Source organism: Pithys albifrons, chromosome Z (genome assembly GCF_047495875.1).
Source record: "Pithys albifrons albifrons isolate INPA30051 chromosome Z, PitAlb_v1, whole genome shotgun sequence".
In the NCBI taxonomy this organism is placed as follows: Eukaryota; Metazoa; Chordata; class Aves; order Passeriformes; family Thamnophilidae; genus Pithys; species Pithys albifrons.
In genome coordinates, this window is record NC_092497.1 from 22,135,461 (window position 1) to 22,162,109 (window position 26,649).

Here is a 26,649-nt window from a genome sequence, read left to right on the forward strand (position 1 = left end):
TGGACTAGAGTTGGACCAAGGGTTGGACTCGATGAGCTTGGAGGTCTTTTCCAACCCAATCGATTCTATGATTCTATGATTCTATAATTTAATACAGGCCACAAGGAAGCCATTAAAATGTAGTGTGTGTAAGTGAGATAATAAGTTTGTCAGTAAAATCAAAACACTCATAATTTGTAGAGGAAGCCAATAAGACAAGGAATGAAGAGACACTGCAGATAGAGGAAGCAGGCAAGCAAAGGGTGACTGGCTGAAGAAGAAAGAGAGCCCCTTAACTTTGAGGATGTTCTCAAGGTCAGAAAAATTTTGGACAGAAAGCCAGTGAACAGAGCTGATGAGGGGAATCGACGTTCAAATATACAGACAATGAAGATGAAATCCAAAACAGGGATTTGTGTGGACAGATGAGAGCAATGATTGCATTTTAGAGAACCCTTTACTAATCAAGGCAGCATGTATGAAGGCCTGAATAAGATGTCTTGCTATAAGGATGGAGATTATAAGAATTGTTCTTTGGAGATGCTGAAGACAAAGAAGTGGTAGGTTTTTGGAAATGAGTATGTTGTTAGCAACACTAATGAGAATGGTATCAGTTTGGAAAGACAGAAAGTCAGGTTGAAAGGCATCCAAAGCAGATGAAAGGGAGAAAATTGTTGTATTTTTCAGTATAATAAAGGAGTTTATGAAGAATATGAGGGAGACAAATGGGTAAAAGATAGAAATGGGCAAGAAAAATCAGGCCTGATTTTTTTGAGGAACATGGAACCTTGAGATGGGAGTTTGAAAGACATATGAAAAAAATTGTATAGAACAGTAGAAGTAAGAGGTAGAACCTGATTTCCTTTTATGACAGCATAACCCTCCCAGCTGATCAAGGGAAGCCAACTGATGTAGCCTTTTTGGATTTCAGTAAAGCTTTTAATACTGTCTCTCACAGGATTCTTCTTACAAAATGTCCAGCACACAACTGGATAAACACATCATGTGATGGGTGTCCAATTGGCTCCTAGGTCAAGCACAAAGAGTAACAGTGAATGGAGTGACATCAGACTGGTGACCTGTCACTAGTGGGGTTCTGCAGAGCTCCATTCTGGGCCCTGTGCTCTTCAACATCTTCATAGATGACCTGGACACAGGACTGGAAGGGATACTGAGCAAGTTTGCAGATGACATAAAATGAGGAGGAAGGAGCTGTTGATTTCTTAGAAGGCAGGAATGCCCTTCAGAGAGACCCAGACAAATTAGAGGATTGGGCAATCACCAACCATGTGAAGTTTGAAAAGGGAAAGTGCTGGATTCTGAACCTGGGATGGGGCAACCCTGGATGTTTGTACAGACTGAGAAGTGAGATGCTGGAAGGCAGTGCCATGGAAAGGGACCTGGAGATCCTGATGTATGGAACTTTGACCCAGCAGTGCCCTGGCAGCCTGAAGGACCAGCCATGACCTGAGGGGCATCAGGCACAGCTTGCAGGTTGGCCTAGGGAGGGGATTGTCCTGCTCTGGTCTGCACTGGGGCAGCCTCACCTTGGATATTGTGTGCAGTTTTGGGCACAACATTATAAGAAATATATTAAGCTGTTAGAGAGTGTCCAAAGGAGGGCAACCATGATGTTTGAAGGGCCTTGAGGGGAAGCTGTGTGAGGAGCAGCTGAGGTCACTTGGTCTGTTCAGCCTGGAGAAGAGGAGATTGAGGGGAGACCTCATTGCAGTTACAACTTCCTTGTGAGGGAAAAAAGAGAGATGGGCACCGATCTCTACTTCAGCCCATGTCCACATTATTAAATCCTCTTACCTGACTGTGGTGTTTTGGCCTTACTTTTAGCTAGGCCTAGGTTGGGCCTTAATTTTAGTAGGCCCAGATAGTGTTGTTAGATTAGAGGGGACAAGCAGCACCTGACTTAAGCAACCAAAGAGATATTTCATATCATCTGACATAGGAAGTATAAAAACAGGTCTAGGAGGTGCTTGAGGTAGTTCTCCTTCATAGCTGAGTGGACATGCTATTACTGTGCTGGGAGTGTTAGGCCTTGCCACCACTTCACATCTGTTTGGTTCAGGAAGTAAACATTTTTTATTGTTTTGTTGGTTTTTTTCTCCTCTCTTGCCAGGTATCTTTTGGGAGGTGTCTGTTGGGGTGTTTTGTGGCTGTGGTGGTGGTATCTGTATTACTGAGTGGGCGACTCGGTGTGGAGTTTTTGTTGTTTCTTTTCACATTTGTATATGTATGTGTTATATTGCATTCCAGTTTTAATTTACCCTCTTCTGTGTAAATATAAAAAAAGCTTGCCATTTCAAGTTTTAGTTCTAGATTTTTTCCTCCCTTTCCATCACCCTCTGACTCTGTAGCTGGCACTTGGCATTTTGCCAGCTCTGCCGCTACACTGACAGAGAAGAATCGTTCTGTGCAAATTGTCTGTATTTCCTCCTAATTCATAAACTGTGGCTTGGGAATTGTCTGGGAAAATGCTATTAGGCACAGGTTAAGTGTGTGGCAGGAGCAATCTAGTAGTTTGATGGTTTGAATAATAGAATTCCAAAACTGTTAAGGTTTTATGAAGTTGCTTTTATAAATGCACAAATTAATTCTGGTTAGTCCAGAGTTTTTTGCTGAAGAAGGCTATACATGTCTGTTTGTGTAAGGTGTATGGCTGCAGAGTGAAAAGGGCAGAGTCAAGCTGCCAAAAGGACACAACAGGGTTCAACGTTGGTGCTGACACACTGAATATTTCAATTCTTACCATTTCAGATTAGCAGCATATCAGATTAGAGCATGTCTCTAAATTATTAGGACCACAGTCTTCAGAGGGACTAATGCTGTAAGCTTAATGCAAAATTAAGCTACCACATAAAGAATAATTCACATTAGCACATGCTGGGGAAAAAATGGAGCTTGTCCTTACAGTAGGCTATAGCAGCTGTGAGTAACCAGCTGTCTCATTCCATTTACCAAAAAGATTAAGAGCTGTTGTCCTATGAATTTTTATAAAAATCAGAACAAATAAAGGGATAAACTTGAAAGAAATTGGATGAACTTTATATCAACTGAAATCTATTACCCATCTGTGGTAGACTAGAAAAACATTTAGCAGGAAGACAAACTTGAAACAATTCTGAGCAGAGAAGGGAGGTGGTGTGCTGTCTCAGCCAATGGAGGAGATTACCTTGTGAGAGCACATGAACAGCACCAGCTTCTGCAGAGGAAGGTGCAAGAGACTGTCTAGAGGAGAAGGTTTCATGAGAATGGGTGATACAGCTTTTTATTCTGCACAACTCGAAGACTGTTTATTGACCAGAAGAACAAGTTATTTTATCTTCAACTACCTTCTTAGTAATTTTCTCCCCTACTCTTCCTCCTTTTTCTGCAGCTCCAAATACCTTTTTGAGGAATCACCTTTGGGCTCTAACTTGGTAATCACAGTCTCAGTGTTGTCATTTTTGTCTCCACTTCACCTAGCTGGGTTGTATAACAGAAATAGTTGGTCTGTATTCTGCTCATAAAAGTATCCAATTATTGTGTTCTATGTTGAAGAGACATTGCAGTTATGTCAGAATTCAGAGAAGAGCTCTCTCTTATTTTTTAATATTCATTAATCCCAAAAGTTATAATTTTAACAGAAATATTTTCTGTAAATTGGAAAATTAAACAGAAAGTAATATTTCATATTCATCATATCCTTTAGGAAGACAGTTATCCAATGCAGAAGTATAAACAATGCAAACAAAGACTTTTAGATATTTCATGCTTCCTATCACATGTATTAAGATGAAATGGTATCTTGGCCAAAATGATATCACTTATAGATGCTTTTATTTCAGTATCTGCTCTTGAGTTATTGCTGCCATTGTCCTTCAACAGTTTTTGTTAATTAACATTCAGGACAAAATAACAGTAAAAGTGTATAACAACAATAACTTATAAATAGACTATAATTTTTAGAACCATTTTTATTAAATAAATAAATAAATAAATAAATACTTTGATAAGTTTTGTAAGGAATTTCTGTCCCAAAAGGAATTAAACTCATGAAGAGAATTTGCTCTATGTGTCATACTGGGATTAAGGTTCCTGGTATAAGGAAGTTGCATATAATTTTTTGTACATAGAGACAAAACAGTTCTTCTGGGTTTATTTTCACACATAAAGACTCTTGGTTTTCCTCTTAGAACAGGTAAAGGATGTGGCTTACCAGGCACAGGGATTCCTAACAAAAAAATTAAAGAGATTCTCTTCACCTGTGTTTTCTTTTCTTTAGGGAATACTAGCTCCAAGGAGTCCTTTCCTCTTTTTAACACCTCTATCCTGGCTTTATCCCCTCTCTTCATCCTTGGTGTCCTACAGTGCATTTAGTTTTCATCTATTTGTAGAATTACTGGTACACTTGATCAGTGTCTGTGCTGCCTTTCTGTATGCCCATTCCATAGCTGAAATACATTTCCAGCCATTTGTCTCATGAAAAAGGGGCAGACATGCAAAGATTTCTTGTCCCACCTCTATTAATATATTTTTATCTGGCTATAAGTGTCCCCAGAATATGAAAGTCTTTTAAAGCCCAAAACAGGCTGTCTGCATCTCCCCTAAGGAGACCCTTCACTAGACAGATTCACTGTGATGGACAGGACTTCTGACACCCTGATATGAGAACAGCACTTAATAGCAAGGGAGAACCTTCTCTGTGTAGTTCTCGTGTAAGTTATGGTGCTGCTAGCACCAGAAACAAACCAGAGTAGCTCTATCAGTTCCCAAAATAACTTTTATTAATACAAGTATATGGCAACTACTGTGGGTTTCATGATGTCAGTGATAACATCTAACTGCATAATTGCACTTAACTAGTAACAAAACCCCCAAAACCAGAAGCATGCTCCACAATGCACCACAACAACCTAAGTCTCAATAGAAAACTCTAGCAACAATATAAAATTCAAGCAACTCCCCCTCCATAACAGATCAATTTACCAAGACTAGAAAAAAATCTAAACACACTAGTTAACACAAAGCAAAAAAAGAAAGAATATAGCCACTTCTCACTAATACACATTTTAACTTGTATGTATGGCTAGATTTTGCGAGCGAAGATTTGGGCAGGGCTCTCCCCACATGGGTGTGCCCTTCCAGCCTGCACAGTGGATTTTTTAGGTGAGGCACAGCATGCGCAGAACTGGCCCCACTCTTTAAGTCCTCAGGTCCATTTGCCACGGCCGAGCGAGCTTGGACAGTGACAGTGAAGTCCTTGGGACTGTCACAGCACCCAGTACTAACCGGGGCTGACCCTGCTGAGCATCTGAGATGTGACAGGATGGGATGACTGGGAGGCATTGAACTGCTAGGGGACAGACCCCACTGAGACTCGAACTCAGGTCCTTGGGATTCAGAGTCCAGAGTGCTCTCCTTTACACCATGGGCTAAGATCACACACCTTAAAGCAAACCACTAGTGAGTCAGTAATAAAGTACAGTGTAAAAAAACAAAACTAAAAAAAAATATAAAATAAGGTGTACATATATATATATACACATATTACTGGGTATATATATATCCCCAGTAAGTTACAAAGTGTAGGGCAAGGTAAAATTAGTATCAAAGTAGCCAGGTATAACTAGTAAATAAGGTATCTGTGACGGAAAGGTAAAATATGTTAATCTATAAGGCATAAGTCATAAGGTATATTAGGTGTAAGGTATAAGGCATAGGAAAAAAACCCAAAGTAAATGGTTTCTCACCCCTACATTGTCTGAAGGAGTGGGAGGAGACAGGGCAGCTTGACTCTGAGATTAGCTCAGTTGGTTAAAACTTGGTTGTAATAATGCCAAGGTCATGAATTCATTCCCCTATGTGGGCCCTTGACTTAAGTGCTGGACTCGATGATCCTTGTGGGTCCCTTCCAACTCAGAATAGTCTGTGATTCTGTGATTCTTGGTTACCCCTACAGAGATGATGGAACTTCTCTCCCCAGTTTTTGCTCATGTCCGGTCTCCTTTTATACATTGGAGGGGTTTTGGGGGTTTTTTGTTTTTGTTTTTTTTTTTAATCTTAGGTAGTTTGAGTGACTCTAGTCAATAATAATTGTGGGGGTGATAGGCAGATGACATAGGCCTAATGGCTGGCTCCCTGTGTTCCTGCAAGATGTTGCAATGAAAGGCCATGCTATTTCCATAACACTTTATTTTTCGTTAATCCTATCAGTCTGTTGCTGGTCAATTTCATTTTGTTGAGGAGTTTCAAGAAGCATCTGGGTCTCTTTGGCCCTTCTTGTTTAATTCATTGTCATCTGACCATGGTTTCTGGGAAGACCCTCTCCAGGTGCTGAGGTGTTTACTGTAACCCTTCAGGACAGTCATCATGGCCTTGAATGGGTCTATCACCCTACACCATTTATCATGGGTGATCCCAAACTGGAAACCAATGTCAAAAAACTGTGATTAGTCTTCAAATAACTTGTAACAATAAGGCAGACAACTATCCCAAGAGACATTTTTCATTTCTGCAAATTTCATTCAAAGGATAACAGTTCAATCAGTTTTGTGACTTGCATCACTGCCCCAGCTGTATAGAGACACTGAGGAGTCCTCATTAGAGCTCTGGATTCTCTGACACAACTGACCTTCTGCAGCTGGTGTGGCAAATCCTCCCTAATATGCAAACTTCCACTGGTACTTCTGGATAGGAAATGCCAGCTTTTGAACCTAATTCAAAGCCTATTGAAATTGATGGAAAGACTGTGGATTACTGTTCCATTTCATGGAATACAACAAAGGGACAAAGAGTTCTATTAAGGCTATGAAAGTGAGGTGGAGCCACATAATGTCCTACCAAAGCTAACCCACCTCCACAGCAATCAAATCAGCTCAAAGTGGCACCAGAAGCAGCAGGTGTATTTTCCAAATACTTTTTGCCTCTGAAAGCATACAAATATGTCATTAAGAACAAAATAAAACCTCGTCAGTGATGAAGTTTAAAGCAGACAAATTCAAACACCTGCTAAGCTATTTGCATTCATTAACATCCAAGCTTCATTTCAGCAGAGGTGGGGCACCTGCAAAACTCACTTTGCAGAAAAGGATAAAATTCTTTAAGTCAGTGCTTTTCAGGTTTTTCCTAATTTTGCTAAGTAGTTTTCACCTTACAGTATTTTGGTTTTTCTTTATTTTTTTTCATGAATAACAGTTTAATAAGCAGTAGAGGTTTGCAACTAGTAAAGTCCATTTCCAGCTTTCTTTACATGTGGTTGTTAATAGAAAATCAGAGATTATTTGACATTCAAAATGAGGAGCAACATTGTCTCTCCAGCTATTTCTTTTCTCAAGCATTCAGAGGTGAGAAACTGTTCATAACTCTTTCAACACAAATACTAACTTCTTGACAGATACATTATTCTAAATTAAAACTTTGCCCAGAAATAAAGACAGTTATTTTAGTTGTTGCTTTTCAGTAGGACTCACCATAGGACTAGTAAACATCCCTGCTGATTTAATGTATTATTTGAAGAAAAAAGTATGATAATAAAACATCATCAAGAAAAACTGTACCGTAACTAATATCTCCTAATTCCACATATCAAGGAATTCTAAATATGCTAGGACTTTGCTCAATCCCATGGGAATTCATGCAAAATCCTGCTAGATATCATAAAATGTACATGAATGTCATAGTGATTCATACTCCAGAGATTTTGAGAAAGATGGAACATTCCCAATTTTTAAATGGATATTTGTATGGACTAACGGTAATATTTTGTTGGCTATCCCAGTTTCATCATAGGCCAGATTTCAAGAGCTGTTCTTGCCATTAGCTTGATAAAGAAATATTAAAAAAGACAGCTCAGGCCAAGGATACTTAATGTTATTTTGGAATTGCTTGCTGAATATGACAGGATATTGGCTGAACCACAATTTGAGCTATGCTGTTAATATAATAGGATAAAATATGTGCAGTAAAAGATTAAAATCTCTTGAACTTTGATGTTGAAAGAAAAAGCCTAACTACTTCATTTTGCCCTAAAGCTGAAAAGCAAGACAGATGTGCTAGTAAAAGGTTATGCTTGTTACACATTGGTATCCTAGAGTCTGAGCCATCTTGAATTATCTCACTTGTCCAAAGTTATCATGTGGCTTCTGAAGGCTGCATTCTCTCCCTTTAAGCCTCAGCTCCCTTAGGCTTGCAGTTGAGCAAAAATCCTAGCTTTCAGTGAAGAAAGTTTCTAATCTTCACATACAAAGAAAGCATTGGAAGTAGGAGCTCTGTTCTTAAACAGAAAGGTATTTGGAAAGATTAGAGAATGCATGTTTTCTTATAGCATTTTGATTTCCTATTTACTTTATGGTATTTATTCCTGCTTGCTAGGTGCACAGGTCTTGAAGCACCTACATCATATCTTTTCAAAGTATGATCATCATGCAAATACCTACTTAAAAATATTGTTTATGTGATTATTTAGGCATATAAAATATAGCAGCAGAATTTCTTGCTGATCACTGTTGATATATTAATTTCCTTTTTTCATCTGTTTTTGCTATCTTAGAATAGTCAATCACATGAAAATTTAGTTTAGTAAGTGTTCTAGTTTGGCTAAGCCTAGTTACCTCTGGGTACTTCTAATCCATCTTTATACAGAGAGAACTGTAGCAATGCCCATTTTTCCTGATGCCAGTTGAATTAGCTGAGTAATTTTAACTGCAATACTTCAGAAAGAGTCTCAGAGGCTGTAATCAGGATTAAAGATCTCTAAGTTTTTAAATATCTTTGTACCCTTATACCTGATGGATATAAAACCAGAGATTTGTTTTGTTTTGTTTTTCTTGTTGTTGTTTTTTGGCAAATCATCTCAAACAAAGTAAACATAGTGATTCTGATAATGCTGCACTTCCAATTCTGCCTATCATTACAACCACCTCATCTACCTCTTCTTTACAACAGTTCTGCCCTGTCAGGATATCTTCCCCTACCTGCAGTGGTGGAGTCATCAGCAGAGTCCCATCCCCATTTCTCCTCTCCAACAAGGCAAATGTAGACTAGTACCAGCAAACTTCCTCTCTATGCCTTCCCTGACTGCGACACTCAAATGGTGCAGAGAGGAGCTGTCTTACCTGTCACTCTGTTTCAGCTGGTTTTCTGCTGCTTTGCTGTCATTTCACTATATGCAAGTGGATGATTTTAGGGGGAGTCTGAAATGATCTCATCTTCCTGCATCAAGGAGTGGCTGTGCTCTTCTCTCAGCACTTGGCTTGCTAACTATGGAGACATGGACAAAAATTATTTGGCATGCACGTGCCAACATGAACTTAAGACAATTTTTTTTGGTGTCTCTTTTACCCTAAAAGAAGTCTTTGTTTCTGAGGAAACACCACTAGTTCTTTTTTATTGAAGCACAGATGTCTTAGCTCTAATATATACAAATTTCTCAAAAGAGAATCAGCCTATTTAGAAAAGAAAATCAAACAGAAAATCTCAATTCAAAGAGGATTTCAAATCAATATTTGATTGAGGTTTTCTGGCCTGAAGAGAGGATTTTCAGAAATAGGTAGCAATTTTTTTTGCATTTTTTTTTTAAATGCTAGATTGTCCCCTGATTTATTATGGAAATTTTTTAGTACGTGTCACCATAAACCTCCTGTTGAAAATACTCCATATTGATTCTTACAAATCTCTTTGGGTCTGTTATTTTTATACATCTCTCCTACAGTACTAAAATTCAATACTCTACAACTTCACACTTTATGGAAGTCTGGAGTGTCTGATTAAATACATATGTATGCATACGATGTTTTTTTCCATCTAAAATTCAGCTTTCTCCAGCTTTGCTAAAACTAAGATTTAAAACAGAACAAAAATAATATTATGCTGCAGGAAGGGAGAAGGCAGTCAGGCAAGATAGTTCTTTTAAACGTTGTCTTATCTTATCCATTTATCTAACCCTTTCCGTCACTGCTTTCCTTTTAATAATAATGTTGTTTTACAAATAGGAGAGTAAAATGCTCTGCCAGCTTCCTCAGAAACCCTTAACACCTTACATAGCCCAGAAGATAAACAGCGAGAGAGATAACCAATCAGGTAATGTTTTGCTCCATGTTTCTAGCAGTATAACTCAACTGAAAGAAATAAAAGATCCAATGAAGTTGAACTTATATGTAAGGATTTGGAGAACAGACTCTAATTTATTTGAGAAAATCAAATCATGGTTGTTGCCATGGGGTGCAGACCCAAGCATTTACCTGACCGAGGTCACCACTTTTTCCAGTGAGGACTCAACACCTAGAGCTCATTCTCACCTTCCTGGTTCAGCACTCCCAGTTGCACAGGTCCCAGCTTTCCAGGTTCTGGTCCTGTGTTGGACTGTGCTCTCTCATCAGGAGAAGATCAGGAAGAAGTTTTTTCCTCAGATATGTACCTAGTCACCCTACAAAAATATCTTGCCAGAGTTACTCTGCTAGATAATGACATTAGTTTAATATTAATGGCATGCAGGACAGTTGGTTTAGGCTAATTTCCCAGCATGAAGACTTTTAAACACAGCTAAAAGTTCAAATTTGTACAATATATGTAAAAAATTCTTATATTTTTCTTGTTGAAAAATTACTAAAGTGTGACCTTAGTGCTGAACAAAATTAAAAGAAGGGAAAGAGAAAGTAAAAAATACCCTCACTGACCTCATGAAAACTTCCTTTCAGTTTGCAACATTTTCAAGACTATTCTTTCTTATGTTGGCAGAGTAGGTGGGAAGGAGAGGAGAGAAAGAGAGAAAAAGAGAGTAAGACCAGCTTTACCAAACAAAGACATCCTAAATCTAGCCTATAAAATAGTTATCTTTCAGATTTTTTATTCTGCAGTTCTTACGTAAGACATATATATTGTAACTGACAAAGCAAGACTAATGTCTTTCATTGTAACCCACTGCTGTGAATTCTTGCTTCTGGTGAACTTCATGGTGATCCAAGTATCCCTGTAGCAGATCACAGTGCAAGGTCAGGACCTAAACCTCTTTAAGTTTTGGTTAACTTTTTTTGTAGATAGAAACACATATGAGAACAAGAATTTCCCAATTATTTCCCTCTCAGAAAATCCTTTAATGGCTTGAAGAGACTTTAAATATTCCTTTTTGTAGCAAATGAAAAATGCCATCCCTGGAGAAATTATAACTTGGGGATATTTAAATGACTCTTAAGACATAATAAAATTTTGAATACAGGCAGTAAGCTTACAATATTTGTACATAATAAACTGCAATAGCTGATTGGTATTTCCAACACATAGTGGTTGTACTGTGGCCTGATAATCAAGTTCTTAGTTCAATAATTAGTTTGGCATTCATATTAATGCAGAGCTTTGAGTAAATCCACATAGGCCTTTGGTTTACTGTATGCTTGTGTTTACCAAGTGATATTCCAAAGACACTCCCTAATGATTAAATCTGGTTAAAAATGTCAATTTAATTTTGCATGGGTGTCTGTAATTTCTGTTAGCAGATGTTATGGATCATTTCAGAGGATATGACAAATCATAGGAAACGAAGAAGCTTTCACAGAAAGTTAACTTTTGAGAAGTGAGATTCATCTAAATATTTTTTAGGATCACTGAAGTAGATGAGGAAAAGGACTCTAAATTCTTGTGAATATTTGCAATCAGATCTGCCAGTGAAACCATTAAAAAAGTCACAGTGGTTACTGACTTAAGTCAAAGTGACTATTGATAATGCTAAAACCAATTTGACACTGGAAACCTCCATGGAAATAATTGTTGTAAACACTAGCTTATAAATTACTTTATACTGTATGCAATTCCTGTGGTGAAAGCTGGATCTATGAGTTTCCTATGTAGATTTTGGGCAAAGTATGTTTATTTTAGAGGAGAAAGAAAATTAAGGAACTGAAAAAGAAATGCTTCCTTTCTTGAGGGATTCTAATGTTTGAAGTGCTTTTCTATGCAACCTGAAAAGTCTCTGAAATAGGTTTTGTTATATTATTGCACATCTAAACTTTAGACTGTAAACCTCCAGCTGAGGAACCAGAGCACAGTTCTGTAGGTCCTTTCATTTCAGTGGAAAAGCATCAGTTTTCACCTCCACAAGTACGGCTACACTGTTTTTTCTGCACTTAGCATAGGAAGAATACTATATTTTCTGACTTACAGAAATAACCCTGTCCTTAATAGCTGTTCAGGTTAATGTCTTAGGAAGTGATCACTGACAGCTTGACAAAATGGGTACTGCCAGAGATCCTGCTAGAGTCAAGGTCAGGATTGCCGGATTATTCTATGGGAAGATAAGATTGTTTTTTACTTTTTCTATAGCCTGCAGTGGTGCAAGCAATCCTACTTTCCCCACTGGCACAGTGAGAGAGGCTATAGGAATGGCTTTGGAGTCTGCCAGGCAGCTGGGAGGAAAGACTAAGGCACACTGGTCTGGGACTGAAATCTCAACAGGCAGATAGAGTCATGTCAAAATATTATGCCCCTCCTACTCTATTACAGAAAACCGAAATATTTTGAGTTTAATAGAAACACAGGTAAAAGAAAGCTGGTAAAGTTATGAAGGAGAAGAGTCTGATTGGAAGAAGTTTGCCGATATCTGATGCACAGAAAAATAAATATCAGTTGCTCATATGCTAAAATTACAAAGCATTTGAAGTACATAAAAATATTAATCAAAGAGAAAGAAAAACAGGCACGATACAGCAGATTCTGATGGAAATTTGATCTATCCATTCTGTAGAAAGATTTAAGTAAGAGAAGGAAAGACACTTTGGAGAAAAAGTTCATGCACAGATGTTGCACAAAAGATGCTTGCCCAGTTTTGAGAAACACAGAGTAGCAAATTGCTTGTGACACAGATTGGTTCAACAATGTCCTGAGTATTCACACTTAGACAAGATGAAATAAGGTTTAGCAGAGACTTTAGTGGTCAAACCCACCAGATCTAGCACCACAAGAAACCCACAAGAAGGGATAATTGTCAAATCTGAAGTATCTTGAAGGGTTTCTGAAGGTCTTGAGACCTCTACCACAACTGTACTCTCATGGTCCAATATGACGGAGTCTATTAGAGGGACCCTTCCTGACACCTATGTCCAAAGACTGTGAAAGTTCTGTGTGTTTTCTCAGAGCTTCGTATACAAGTTCATAGCATCCATTAATTTCTGAAGAGCATCAGAAAATGAAAAGAGGAATCTGGATTGCTTGTATGTCAGGCACTTCTTCAGCTCCTAACCAAGTTTTTGTTGTAGGTATGGCTTGAATTATAGAAAAGCATATGAAACGGACCTTCAAAAATTCAAAACTCAATATGTTGATACAGTTACAACATGTCTGGGTTTACAAGATAGGGAAAGAAAAATCAGTCACTGAGAACAACATAGCTATAGAGAAATATGAATGTCACTTTTCATAGTAATATCCTCTTGAGAAAAGTTCCACACACCTTTCTGCAATAAACCATGAGCATTCTCAGATCTTCCTCAATGTGTTCAGCTGCTTAATTTATTTGAGCTCTCACTGTGTTTCTATATATGTGTTTTTAGAAACTAAGTCAAAACAGATTAAGCTTTTCTGGTTTTAAATTAGGTATAGTCTTAATTTTTACTAATGTCTTTTAGCTTCACTCCTACTAACCAGATATCTGTGTTTTCTCTGCTTTAGTAACATTAGACTTTATGGTGACTTATTGAAACACTTTGTTTTGTGGCACCAGTTATAACACAGTATGTTCAATCAGAGAGACTCTTTTCACAGTGTTCTGAATAATCCCAAAGCTTGAGAATGAAGAATAATTCAAGCCATTCAATTGAAAAGCATTTTAAATTTGTGCTTTCATTGTCTATGCAATAATAGGACATTCTTAAAAGATGTAGATTATTTTAGAGGTGAAGGTCTGCATCTTCAAAAGAGCCATGGAAAGAACTAAGTGCTGAACTCCTTTGAAGCTTGTTTCAGATTTTCATCTTAATTTTATTTACTCCAGTGGAGTCAGTCTTCTGAGTAAAAGAGGAATATAAAATAAGAAAAACTCACCTTTTCCAAAGTGTGCATTCATGGCCTCAGACAATCTGGAAGGAGTTCAGATGATTTTATCACCTCTTTCATCCAGAGGTGCTCCTTTTTTTCCATGGAAATTTTAATGTGTCACAGCTTAATGGCTGTTTCCTGCTTCAACATTATAGAAAGAAGTTGAGAATTGTCAAGGTGTTGTCAAGCAAGACAATCCAAAGGCATGGAAGACACTGATGTGAAATGTGGGGTCTCTATTCCTCCATTTTTAATGTCATGCTCTTGCTAGCACATAGTCAGACAGAAAGAGAAGCATGGTCTTTCCTCTTAGCTCAGAATGTTGACTAATTTTGGACTGAGGAACAAAGCTAAGGGAAAGAGTTCAGGAGTTGTCTGAATGTAGATAACACAGCATGCAACTGAAAAATACTATAAAGGATAAATGCCAGAAACACTGTCCCCCATTGCTGAAAGAGATTCTTCTACTACAAAAATTCATCATTGCATTAAGGTGTGAGTCAGCAGTGCCCTGGCAGCCAGGGGGGCAAACTGTGTCCTGGGAAGCATCAGGCACAGCATCACCAGCCTGTTGAGGGGGGGGATTGTCCCACTCTGCTCTGCACTGGGGTGGCCTCACCCTCAATATCGTGTGAGGTTTGGGCACCACATATAAGAAAGATATGAAGTTCTTAGAGAGTGTCCAAAGAAGGGCAATGAAGATGGTGAAGGGTCTTGAAGGGAAGCCATGTGAGGAGCAGCTGAGGACATTTGTTTTGTTCAGCCTGGAGAAGAGGAGACTGAGGGAACATCTCATTGCAGTTAATACTTGCTTGTGAGGGGAAGAGGAGGGGCAGGCACTGATCTTTTCTCTCTGGTGACCAGTGACAGGACCTGAGGGAATAGCCTGAAGTTGTGCCAGCGGAGGTTTAGGTTGGGTATTAGACCAGGTTCTTCCCACAGAGGGTGGCTGGACACTGGAACAACCTCGACAGGAAAGTGGTCACAGCACCAAGCCTGGCAGAGTTCAGAAAGTGTTTGGACAATAATCTAAGGCATATGGTGTGATTCCTGGGAACTCTCCTATGCAGGGCCAGGCATTGGACTTCTTGATTCTTGTGGGTCCTTTCCAACTCAGCATATTCTGTGATTCTGTGAAGGTATTGTGAAAATTTAGGGTACCATCCCTTAGATCTTCTGTACTTTAAAATCTCAACTGTTTTTTTATCATTTTAGAGTATCAAGCTGCACACTTTATCAGCATATTGAATGCCTTATAGTATGAAGCTTGTCCAAATGGGAGATCTCTCTGAAAACCAAGGGAACTTCCAGAAGACTCTGAGATGCACAGAAGAATATTGTGCACAGTATGCAGCAGTGGGTGCAGGCAGTAAATTGGCAGTGTTTATTTTTTTGCCAGACATTTTATTGCAAAGCAAAAAAGGCTCTTAGAATCCAACCAACAATGACTTATATCTGTAGCTTCTAGTGCAATCAAAGTCCTAGTTATACAATGACCAGAAAAAAATGGTTCTTTACAAATAGACAGTTTTTGTTCAGCTACTTCAGACTAATTGAACAATCAGAATAGATATTTTCCCAGATTCTGAAACAGTCCCAGAAGCTGATTTTACAATTCTGGTATGATACCAAGTATTTTCACCATCTACATACTTGCCTATACATGATGATAGTCAAAAATGGTGGAAAATATTAATTCGAAGTACTTGAACAAAAACCAATAAATTCCATTTTATTTCTTAATGGAAATAGACAATGAGGGTTTAATGGGCTTGAGCAGCATTAAAGGTCAGCTAAATAAGGATGAGAGGTAAGTGATCTCACTCTGTTTAGAGAATTTGTCTGCCCTTGGTCCTTGCAGTGGCCCCAAAGAACTTTCAGTAGCAGGAAAAAAATTATTTGTCTACGAAGTTATGGAAGCATACCGAACAATTGGCTCTGTTTAAGTCTTCTCCCCTTAAGACAGACATGGATTAGAGACATCTTTAGGCATCACATTAAGGAAATGCAGCACATTATTTATTAATACTGAAAAAGGGAAAAGAAAAGGCTATTGAATGGCCACTGTACTAAAATCTCTCCGCATCAAAACAGCATCTCATGTTTTGAGTATCTCATTCTTACTTATGCAGGCACTAACCTTCCAGTTTCTCTTTGGTACTACTTTTTCCTCTCACTGCACTGCACAATTCTTACTGTGATATTACGTACTCACTGCTCCATTGTGAAAGGACCTAGATTTGGCAAGATAGCAGCAACACATTCTGGGTGTATTCATAATACCCAGGAAGTCCTTCTCTCCTCATGTACCTAGCTGCCTGAGAACTGGGAACTGAGTAGCTACATTTTTCATAAATTTGATAGGCTGTTCTGTGTTTTAATTCTGTTTTCATTAAAATGTATCTCTCAAACACCTATTATCAAAAAAGTAACTATGCTTAACCTTTTTTTTCCCTGAATAAAATGCTGAAGTGTTTTTTCTATTTTCCTTTTTATATATGATTATATTTTTCTTCTGTACAGAATGTCCTAGATAACATAGTTTAAATAAGATGTTTCCTAATCTGCAAAGGGGGCCTTAGGTCGTTATACATCAGGATCATTGGATTGTTGGCTTCTGTCTTTCACAGCCATATCTGCAAATGTTGAGAAGACAGTGAAAATAAACATCGGTTTATTTTTATTGCACAGTATTTTAAAAATTGTCTCACAAGCATAACTATCTGCTTCTGTTGTCATACAATAAATTGTAACAACCAACTGCATTTTTTCCAAAATGGAATTCTGCTTCCCCCCTTATTACAGCTGAGAGGGAAAGGCTTTAGAGTTGGTAAGTGTCCTGATGCCTTACTGCCTGTGTGGTATGAAAACTTGCAGTACAGTTACTTATACAGGATACCAGCAAGTTCTTCAATGGTTTGCTTTCATGCTACCCTCTACTATTAAAAAGGCTAGTATTGAAAAGCCTTCCCTCCTTGAGAAGCAATTAAATATGCCCCAACCCTGTACCTAGTGGGAAATTTTGGATGTTAATTCCTTTAGTGGGGGGAAAAAAGCAGGAAAACATGTACTTTTTTTTCTTTTTTTTTTTCCAGGAAAAAAAAGTGTTCACAACCATGTGGAAAATTATTTCAATCACTGAAAGATTCAAGCAAGTTTTAGGAGACTACATTTTGTCTGAATGCTTTGTTGGTCTGCTTATGAGTGAAAGCTACAGCGTAGAGAGAAGTCAAACTGCTGAAAGGGGCAGCATCAATGTGGCCATGGAGCACAGATTTAATGTGCTCAGTGCAGAGGGCAATACAGAAAAGTGTACAGACTACTGAGGGCTTGGATTTGCTAAAATCTAGTTAGTTTAGGAAGGTTTGCATACAGCAACTTCATTCAGTTTGATCTTACTTGTTCATTTTGCATTTTGTTTGCCAATGTTTCAGTTCAGTTTACTACCTTATAATTCTCTAACTCTAATGTGAATATGGAGGAAAGAGTGATTTCCATTTAGTATTTACTTTGTGATTTAGTGTTGTTATAGGGTTACCTAAGTGAGCCTAAATTTAGGTTTTAATCTAGGGGTAGGCCCGGAGCTCTCAGCTGATTTGAGCTAGGCTGAGCTAACGACTGACAGTTTCTGGACAATAATATTGTATCCTATACCGTATTACGACGTCATTCTCCAAAGGAGCCTCGGTAGGAGTGGCTTGGCCAGTTGCTTCTTAGCCTTCCTCTTGGGATGACGCATGATGCTGTCCCAGGGGGGATGGGGAGCACCAGGCCCACCACTGGTTGACCAGTTTTCTCAGGAAAGTAAAATGTGTTGTTCTGCTTCTCTCCTTTCTGCTTGGGTTTGTCTCCCTGGGGAATAAGTCTTTTAAAGTAATTTGTAGTTAAGATAGTAGAATTTGTGTGCTTGTTAGGAAGTGGGGAATTGTTTCTTGTTGTTTCTAACTTGTGTGAATGTGTATTGTACTTTTCTTCTAATTTTCTTTTTCTTTCTGTAAAAATACATGTGGTGTTAGCATAAACATAGTTTGAAGGGGTTTTTCCCTTCTTTTCTTCAGCAGGCGAAGAAGGCTTTTCTCTCTGTACTTGGGGGAGTTGGCAGTTTCCCCAAGGACAATGCACCATTAGCAGCGGCTGCCCAGGGAGTCATTATCACCTTCACACCCAGCCTGAGGGGGCGTGGCTGCTAATGGGTCATCAACAGTTCAACACCCCCTGGCTCCCAGAGTTAATCACCCATTGTGTGAGTCCCCACCCAGTGGGAGGGACTGGGTGCTCCCTGAGGGTACATAAGTGGTGGGTAAGAAGACCTCGGGAACTTCTTGTTGGATCCAGAGGAGCAGCAGGACCTCAAACAGGAGGAGACCACCGCTCTTGACCAGACTACGACTGCCATTCTTGACTAGACTACAGCCCTCGCCTGCACCAACTGGTTTTTCATTTCCTTTTGCTTTGGACTCGGGGGAACCACGCGGGTCTCAGTACAAGGGCTAACAAACCCTTTTGGGTTTGTGCCCCAGGACACTGGGTTATACTGCTGGGTTTTGTGAGTTGAAAGCAATTTCCTTTTGTGTCAGTGTATTTATTCTAATATTACTATTAAATTTTAGCTCTGACTTATAATCTCTCTCATGGTGAGTTCATTTCCCCTGCTGGTTTGCCTTTAAACCAGCACATCTTTGGTGCCCAACATGGGGCCACGAGAGAGAAGTCAGAATTACAGTTTCATTTTGTGTATTTGGATACAGAAACTCCCTGACTACCACGTTGCTTGATGTATTCATGTGGATGGTGTATCTGGGCCTGTTCATATTTCAACACCTGGGGAACGCTCTCTTTAATACCAGGGAGAAGGATCAAAATTGCTTTATTAATATACCATGTTTATGTTGTCATAACATCAGAAGCAGTGAATTTCATTGTGAATGTATATTCCGTCTGGTTTGCCTGTCTTCGTTAGGGTTGTTTCCTCTGGGGCCTCATTAAAAATAGCACCCAGCCTATGGGGAAAACAGGCGGAGATAGTTACTTCCACCTTTTCACCTCTGCTACAACAATCATTGAAAATATTGAGCCTCCTTTTGATGTTAGGGACAGCATAATCTTACTGTTAGTGCTGTTAGTGTTGCTTTGTCTCCTCTGTACTGTATACACCATGTTTAGGGTCAGAACTGGGCTTTCTAAGGAGGCTTGCTGGAGGCCTGCCCCAGGAGCGGATGGTGTTGAGTGGCATGGGAAGTGGGAAGATATGGGCCAGTATTTGGAGACCTTCTCTCCTCAAATGATCTGGAAATTCACCCCAGAACAACTGCAGGACCCTGCCAAAATGCTAAGCTATGTGAAAGGAAGATGCTCTGGCAGTTCCAGAGATGTGCAGCTCACAGCAACCTGCTGGGCCCTGGCCACTGCCTACCGCACACTGCTTGATGGAGGAGCCAGAAGGACAACAGAAACCGATAGCAGTCGCCCCTGTCCAGAAAAGACAATCAAAGACCAAATCAGTTTGTATAGTGAATGACGAGGAAGAGTCAGGACCTTTACCTCAAGCAGAAATGGAGCCAGAAATAATCACCCGGTCCCTGTCCTGGGAGAGCTGCGTGAGCTCCAGAGAGAGTTCACACGACAGGCAAATGAGTCCATCTTGACCTGGCTACTTCGAATCTGGGATGCGGCGGCCAATGATACAATTCTAGATGGGAGTGAGGCAAGGCAGCTGGGATCCCTTTCTTGAGATGTTGTCATTGATCAGGGCATTGGAAAGAGACGGGAAGTTCTCAGCCTCTGGCAGCGACTGTTGTCAAGCGCGAGGGAGAGATATCTTTGTAAAGGAGGACCTCCGCGTACAGCAAGGACAGTGGAACACGATGGAACAAGGTATCCGGTGCTTAAGGGAATTAGCTGTACTGGAGATAATCTTCTCAGAGGATGAGAGATTCCCTAAAAGTCCAGATGGTGTCCAGTGCACATCCCAGATGTGGTTAAAATTTGCACGACTTGGGCCAGAAATGTCTTCTCGCTACCTTGCAACATTGCAGTGGAGAGGGAGAGAGAGAGGACAGGGTGGGCTCACTGGTCAGCAAACTCAGGATTTATGAAGACACTGTCACTGCTCCATTACGAGCCCACGTCTCAGCTGTGGAAACAAAACTGGCTGAACTGGAAGAGAAGATTAAGAAAGGACTCTTCCATATCTCTCCAGAACAAACGAGAGTCTCTGCCATCAGAAGCAGGCGTCTTCCAGCTAAGGAGAAAGGGTACACTCCACGCGGCAATCTGTGGTTTCACCTCCATGAGCATGGGGAAGATATGAAGAAGTGGGATGGGAAACCCACCTCTTCCTTAGCAGCTCGGGTACGTGAATTGCAAAGAGGCACAACTAACACAGGGAATTCTTCAAGGTTGAAGGCTGCTCCGGTCTCTCGTGGGCAAGGCTCCAGACAGTATAGGAATGATGATGTCATGCCCGATCCTCTTGAAGGAACCTCCTGGTCATATTCACAAGGAGAGCGCAGTGAGTACCATGACCAGAACTAGGGGGGCCCTGCCTCTAGCCAGGTAGAGGAGAGGGACAATCGGGTTTATTGGACTGTGTGGATTTGGTGGCCTGGCACATCAGACCCACAGAAATACAAAGCTTTAGTGGACACTGACGCAAAATACACGTTGATGCCATCAGGATACGTCGGGGCAGAATCCATCTCTATTTCTGGGTTGACGGGGGGATCCCAACAGCTGACTGTACTGAAAGCTGAAGTCAACTTGACAGGGAAGGAATGGCATAGACATCCTATTGTGACTGGTCCAGAAGCCCCATGTATCCTTGGCATAGACTACCTGAGGAATGGATATTTCAAAGACCCAAAGGGACTGCGTTGGGCCTTTGGCATAGCTGCTGTGGAGACAGAGGAAATCAGACAGCTGAGCACCTTGCCTGGCCTCTCAGAGGACCCTTCTGCTGTGGGACTGCTGAAAGTTGAAGAACAATTGGTACCGCTGGCCACAGCCACAGTGCACCGTCGGCAATACCGCACTGACCGAGACTCTGTGACCCCCATACACAAGATGATTTGTGAGCTGGAGAGCCAAGGGTTGGTCAGCAAGACTCACTCACCCTTTAATAGCCCCATATGGCCAGACCGGAAATCCAGTGGAGAGTGGAAGCTGACGATGGATTACCGTGGCCTCAATGAGGTCATGACCCCCTGAGTGCTGCTGTGCCGGACATGCTGGAGCTTCAGTATGAGCTGGAGTCCAAGGCAGCCAAGTGGTATGCCACCATCGACATTGCCAATGCCTTTTTCTCCATTCTGTTGGCAGCAGAATGCAGGCCACAGTTTGCTTTCACCTGGAAGGGGGTGCAGTACACCTGGAATCGACTGCCCCAGGGGTGGAAACACAGTCCCACCATTTGCCATGGACTGATCCAGACTGCATTGGAAAAGGGTGAGGCTCCAGAACATCTACAGTACATCGATGACATCATTGTATGGGGGAACACAGCAGGGGAGGTTTTTGAGAAAGGAAAGAAGATAATCCAGATTCTCCTAAGAGCTGGCTTTGCCATTAAATGAAGTAAGGTCAAGGGACCTGCTCAGGAAATTCAGTTCCTAGGAGTGAAGTGGCAAGACGGGCGTCACCAGATTCCAACAGAGGTGATCAACAAAATAGCAGCTATGTCCCTACTGAACAGCAAGAAAGAAACTCAGGCTTTCCTAGGCGCCGTGGGCTTTTGGAGGATGCATATCCCTGAGTACAGTCAGATTATAAGCCCTCTCTACCTTGTGACACGGAAGAAAAATGATTTCCAGTGGGGCCCTGAACAACAACAAGCCTTTGAGCAGATTAAACAGGAGATTACCCACGCAGTAGCCCTTGGGCCAGTCAGGACAGGACAGGATGTGAAGAATGTGCTCTACACTGCAGCCGGGGAGAATGGCCCATCCTGGAGCCTCTGGCAGAAAGTACCTGAGGAGACTCGAGAAAGACCACTGGGATTCTGGAGTCGGGGATACAAAGGATCTGAAGCCAGCTATACCCCAACTGAGAAAGAGATCCTGGCAGCTTATGAAGGAGTTCGAGCTGCCTCAGAAGTGATTGGCACTGAGGCACAGCTCATCCTGGCACCCCGACTACCAGTGCTGGGCTGGATGTTCAAAGGAAAAGCTCCTTCTACCCATCACGCCACGGATGCCACATGGAGTAAGTGGATCGCTCTGATCACGCAGCGAACCCGGATAGGGAATCCTAATCACCCTGGGATTTTGGAAATCATCACCAACTGGCCGGAAGGTGAGAGTTTTGAATTGTCCTTTGAAGAAGAAGAGGAGCAGGTGACATGAGCTGAGGAGGCCCCACCATATAACCAGCTACCAGAAGAGGAGAAGCGATATGCTCTCTTCACAGATGGCTCCTGCCGCATTGTAGGGACAAGCCGGAAATGGAAAGCAGCTGTATGGAGTCCTACACGTCGAGTTGCAGAAGCGACTGAAGGACAAGGTGGATCAAGTCAGGTTGCAGAGCTGAAAGCTGTTCAGCTGGCTTTTGGTATCGCTGAATGAGAGAAGTGGCCAAGACTCTACCTTTACACTGACTCGTGGATGGTGGCCAATGCTCTGTGGGGATGGCTGGAGCGTTGGAGAAAGGCCGGCTGGCAGCGCAAAGGGAAACCCATCTGGGCGGCTGAGATGTGGCAGGACAACACTGCTCGGGTAGAGAAGCTGAGTGTGAAGGTCCGTCACGTAGATGCTCATGTACCCAAGAGCCGGGCTAATGAGGAGCATTGTAACAACGAGCAGGTGGATCGAGCTGCCAGGATTGAAATCTCTCAGGTAGATCTGGATTGGCAGCACAAGGGAGAGTTGTTTCTAGGTCGATGGGCCCATGATGCCTCTGGTCATCAAGGCAGAGATGCGACATACAGATGGGCTCGGGACCAAGGGGTGGATCTAACCATGGACAGTGTCTCACAGGTTATCCATGACTGTGATACATGTGCTGCCATCAAGCAGGCCAAGCGGGTGAAGGCTCCTATGGTATGGTGGACAGTGGTCAAAATACAGGTGTGGGGAAGCCTGGCAAGTTGACTACATCACACTTCCCCAAACACGCCAAGGCAAGCACTACGTGCTGACCATGGTAGGGGCAACCACTGGATGGCTGGAGACATACCCCGTATATCACGCCACTGCCCGGAATACCATCCCGGGCCTTGAAAAACAAGTCCTGTGGAGACATGGAATCCCAGAGAGAATAGAGTCTGACAATGTCACCCACTTCAAGAACAGCCTCATAGACACCTGGGCCACAGAGCATAGCATTGAGTGGCTGTATCATATCCCTACCATGCACCAGCTGCTGGGAAAGTTGAGCAATGTAATGGACTGCTGAAAACCACCTTGGAAGCGTTGGGTGGGGGAACTTTCAAACACTGGGAGATGCATTTGGCAAAGGCCACCTGGTTGGTCAACACCCAAGGCTCGATCAGTCGAGCTGGCCCTGCCCAATCAGAACTCTTGAATACTGTAGATGGAGATAAAGTCCTTGTGGTCCATATGAGAGGTATGTTAGGAAAGACTGCTTGGGTTAGTCCCACCTCAAACAAAGGCAAACCCATCCAAGGGATTGTTTTTGCTCAAGGACCTGGTTGCACTTGGTGGGTAATGCAAAAAGATGGAGAAACACGTTGTGTACCACAAGGGGACCTAATTTTGAGTGAGAAGAGTTTGTAATGTTTCATTGTATATATGTATATATAGGTAAAAGGGGAATTAAATTTGAGAATTGCTAAATGGTGTAGAATAAGGGGTGGCTAATGTCCTAGTTGAGCAGGAGGGACCAGCTGGCACTGTGTAAGGGTGATCAAAGCTGTGTATTCTACCCCCTCTATTCATTCCCCAAGGACAATGCACCATTAGCAGCGGCTGCCCAGGGAGTCATTATCACCTTCACACTCAGCCTGAGGGGATGGAGCTGCTAATGGGCCATCAACAGTTCAACAATACCCCATGGCTCCCAGAGTTAATCACGCATTGTGTGAGTCCCCACCCATGGGGAGGGACTGGGTGCTTCCTGAGGGTACATTAGTGGTGGGTAAGAAGACCTCGGGAACTTCTCGTGGTATCCAGAGGAGCAGCAGGACCTCAACAGGAGGAGATCACTGCTCTTGACCAGACTACGACTGCCATTCTCACCTGCACCAACTGGTTTTTCATTTCCTTTTGCTTTGGACTTGGGGGAACCATGCGGGTCTCAGTACAAGGGCTAACAAACCCTTTTGGATTTGTGCCCCAGGACACTGGGTTATACTGCTGGGTTTTGTGAGTTGAAAGCAATTTCCTTTTGTGTCAGTGTATTTATTTTAATGTTATTATTAAATTTTCGCTCTGACTTATAATCTCTCTCATGGTGAGTTCATTTCCCTTGCTGGTTCGCCTTTAAACCAGCACAATGTACTAAGCAATATGACAGAAAAATTGTTTTTCTACTCCAAGTTCAGAAAAACACTTTCTTTTGAAGCTAACGTGTCACCAGAAAGATTCACCTGCTACACTGGGATGTTAAAGAACTGTGATGATCTTTTTGTAGCAATAGTTGCTATCCTCATCCTTGAAATGCAGCCACTGTGGGTGTTTAATGAATGTTTTGTTTCTCCTCAACACTTTTACAGAAGCAGTTTTATACATAAAAACTTGCCACAGATAAAATATGGTGTAAGGACACATCAAGAACAACAACAATGTAAGGATTTAAATGTGACAAGAAAGTTGCTGTTTTTTATGCTACCATCATTTTCAATGTATCAAAAGAGAACACTAGGAATAAATAAATGACCAAAGTATTTTTTTCCCTAAACACACTTCTAGACAACCACAACTCTCATGAATCACTTACTTTTGCAAATAGAAAATTAAATGTAAGATCAATACTTTCACTTCTCAAACTCTGACTGCTGGGATAAATGCAGGCTTCCTTAGGGGGGTACACACGTTCAGAGCTCTTTATCCTGTGTTGAAGCTAACATGCCCTTGGGGCTGTGTTCTGTGGGATCAGGCCATGCGGTAAATGAAAACACAGAAACAAATAGTGACAGGTTCATACGAAAGCTTTTGCTCTGCCATGATGAATAACTGTCTTCATCTTTACTATCTACAGAGAACAGTCTAACACAAAAATTCCTGCCATTCTTTTTACCCAACATGTAGTGTGTCTCACCCTAACCAAAAGCCTTGTTTCTGCCAACTTTTCAGTGGAGATATTTATGGATTTGTACCTAACATAAGCTAAGCAAGAACCTAATCATTACATATCACAGTTTAGACATTTTGATGGTTCTCCCTGTTAGACTGATTTTTTTCCTCTTGAGAAGAATCCACTGTTGGTACAGGCTCTACAGAGAAAATAATTCTCCTGGCCAATAAATTAGGGGCAGAAAGAAGAATCAAGGAACTTGGATGCAGAGAAAAATTAGAGAGCTGTTCTTGTTCAAAGTCTTTCTGTTTCACCCCAGGATCATTGAAGGAAGCTAAAGTCACTGCAGAACCGTGAGTGAGGTAAAGACTGCTAAAATGGATGTATTCAAAAGGTTTCCTGTGGTTATATTCATGTCTTCTCAGTCACCACCTCAGTCACTGGGCTTTGGGAATTATCCCTTATCTTTTGGCCTCAAGTTTTTGACACACAGCACACCAATGCTCTGATCTTTTTTGTATGCACAATACAAGCAGCGCTGAGTAAAGCTGAGTTGTGCACTTCTTGTGTCTGCTTTGCAAGCCAAGAAAGCCTGTATCAGTCATTCCTAGTATTGGTGGTCCCTGAGAGGCATGTATAGAGGGCTTCTGGAGTGAAGCACTTTCATCCCTGAAGAAACTGTTCCTCAGCAACAATTACCATTAAATTGTACAAACAGACTCTATTGAATTACCTTCAATCTAGATTCATCCAGTCAAAGCATTTCTCCAATTCTCTCAAACACCTCTGGGTTATCACAATCCTGTAATGTGTACTTAAAAAGTTAAGTGGTTCATCTCTTTGAAAAGGTGTTAAAACATACTCTGGTACAAATGTTAAAATCCCTAGAAACCCTACAGCAGAAAATACTTTTCCTTATTGAAACTGACTTAACATGGGCCTTTATTCTAATTCTCTGCTATCATGCAAGTCATGTATGTTATGTTTATATGTATCATTCAGGAAGTGTATTCCATGTGATCATACTGATTTCTTCTTTGTCAAAAATGAGTGTGTGCTAAAAGGCTGTGCATTCAAAAACTGAAGCAGATTTTTTTCTAGACAAGCAATCGTAGTGAATTCAGTTACATGTCACAGCCTTTTGGTTTAAGTGCTTATTTAAAATGTGTTGAAAATTCCCTAGTTACCTGCTGCTTGTGTCTCTCTGACCTATTATGTTTTTTCATGCAGTCCTTGAATAAAATGGATCTTTGTACAGGCTAATAGTCTGATTTAACATTATTACTACTTGTGTTTGTAGTAATGAACAGGACCTACCGTATCACAAAATTTATTTAAATCCTGACTTTGATACAGAGACTAACATGTTTTGATGTATCTGAGCATTCCAAATGCAAAATATTTCATGTTCAGAATAGTGCAGAGAACATGTCTTTTTCTGCAATTCTAACTAAAGGTCATTAAAGG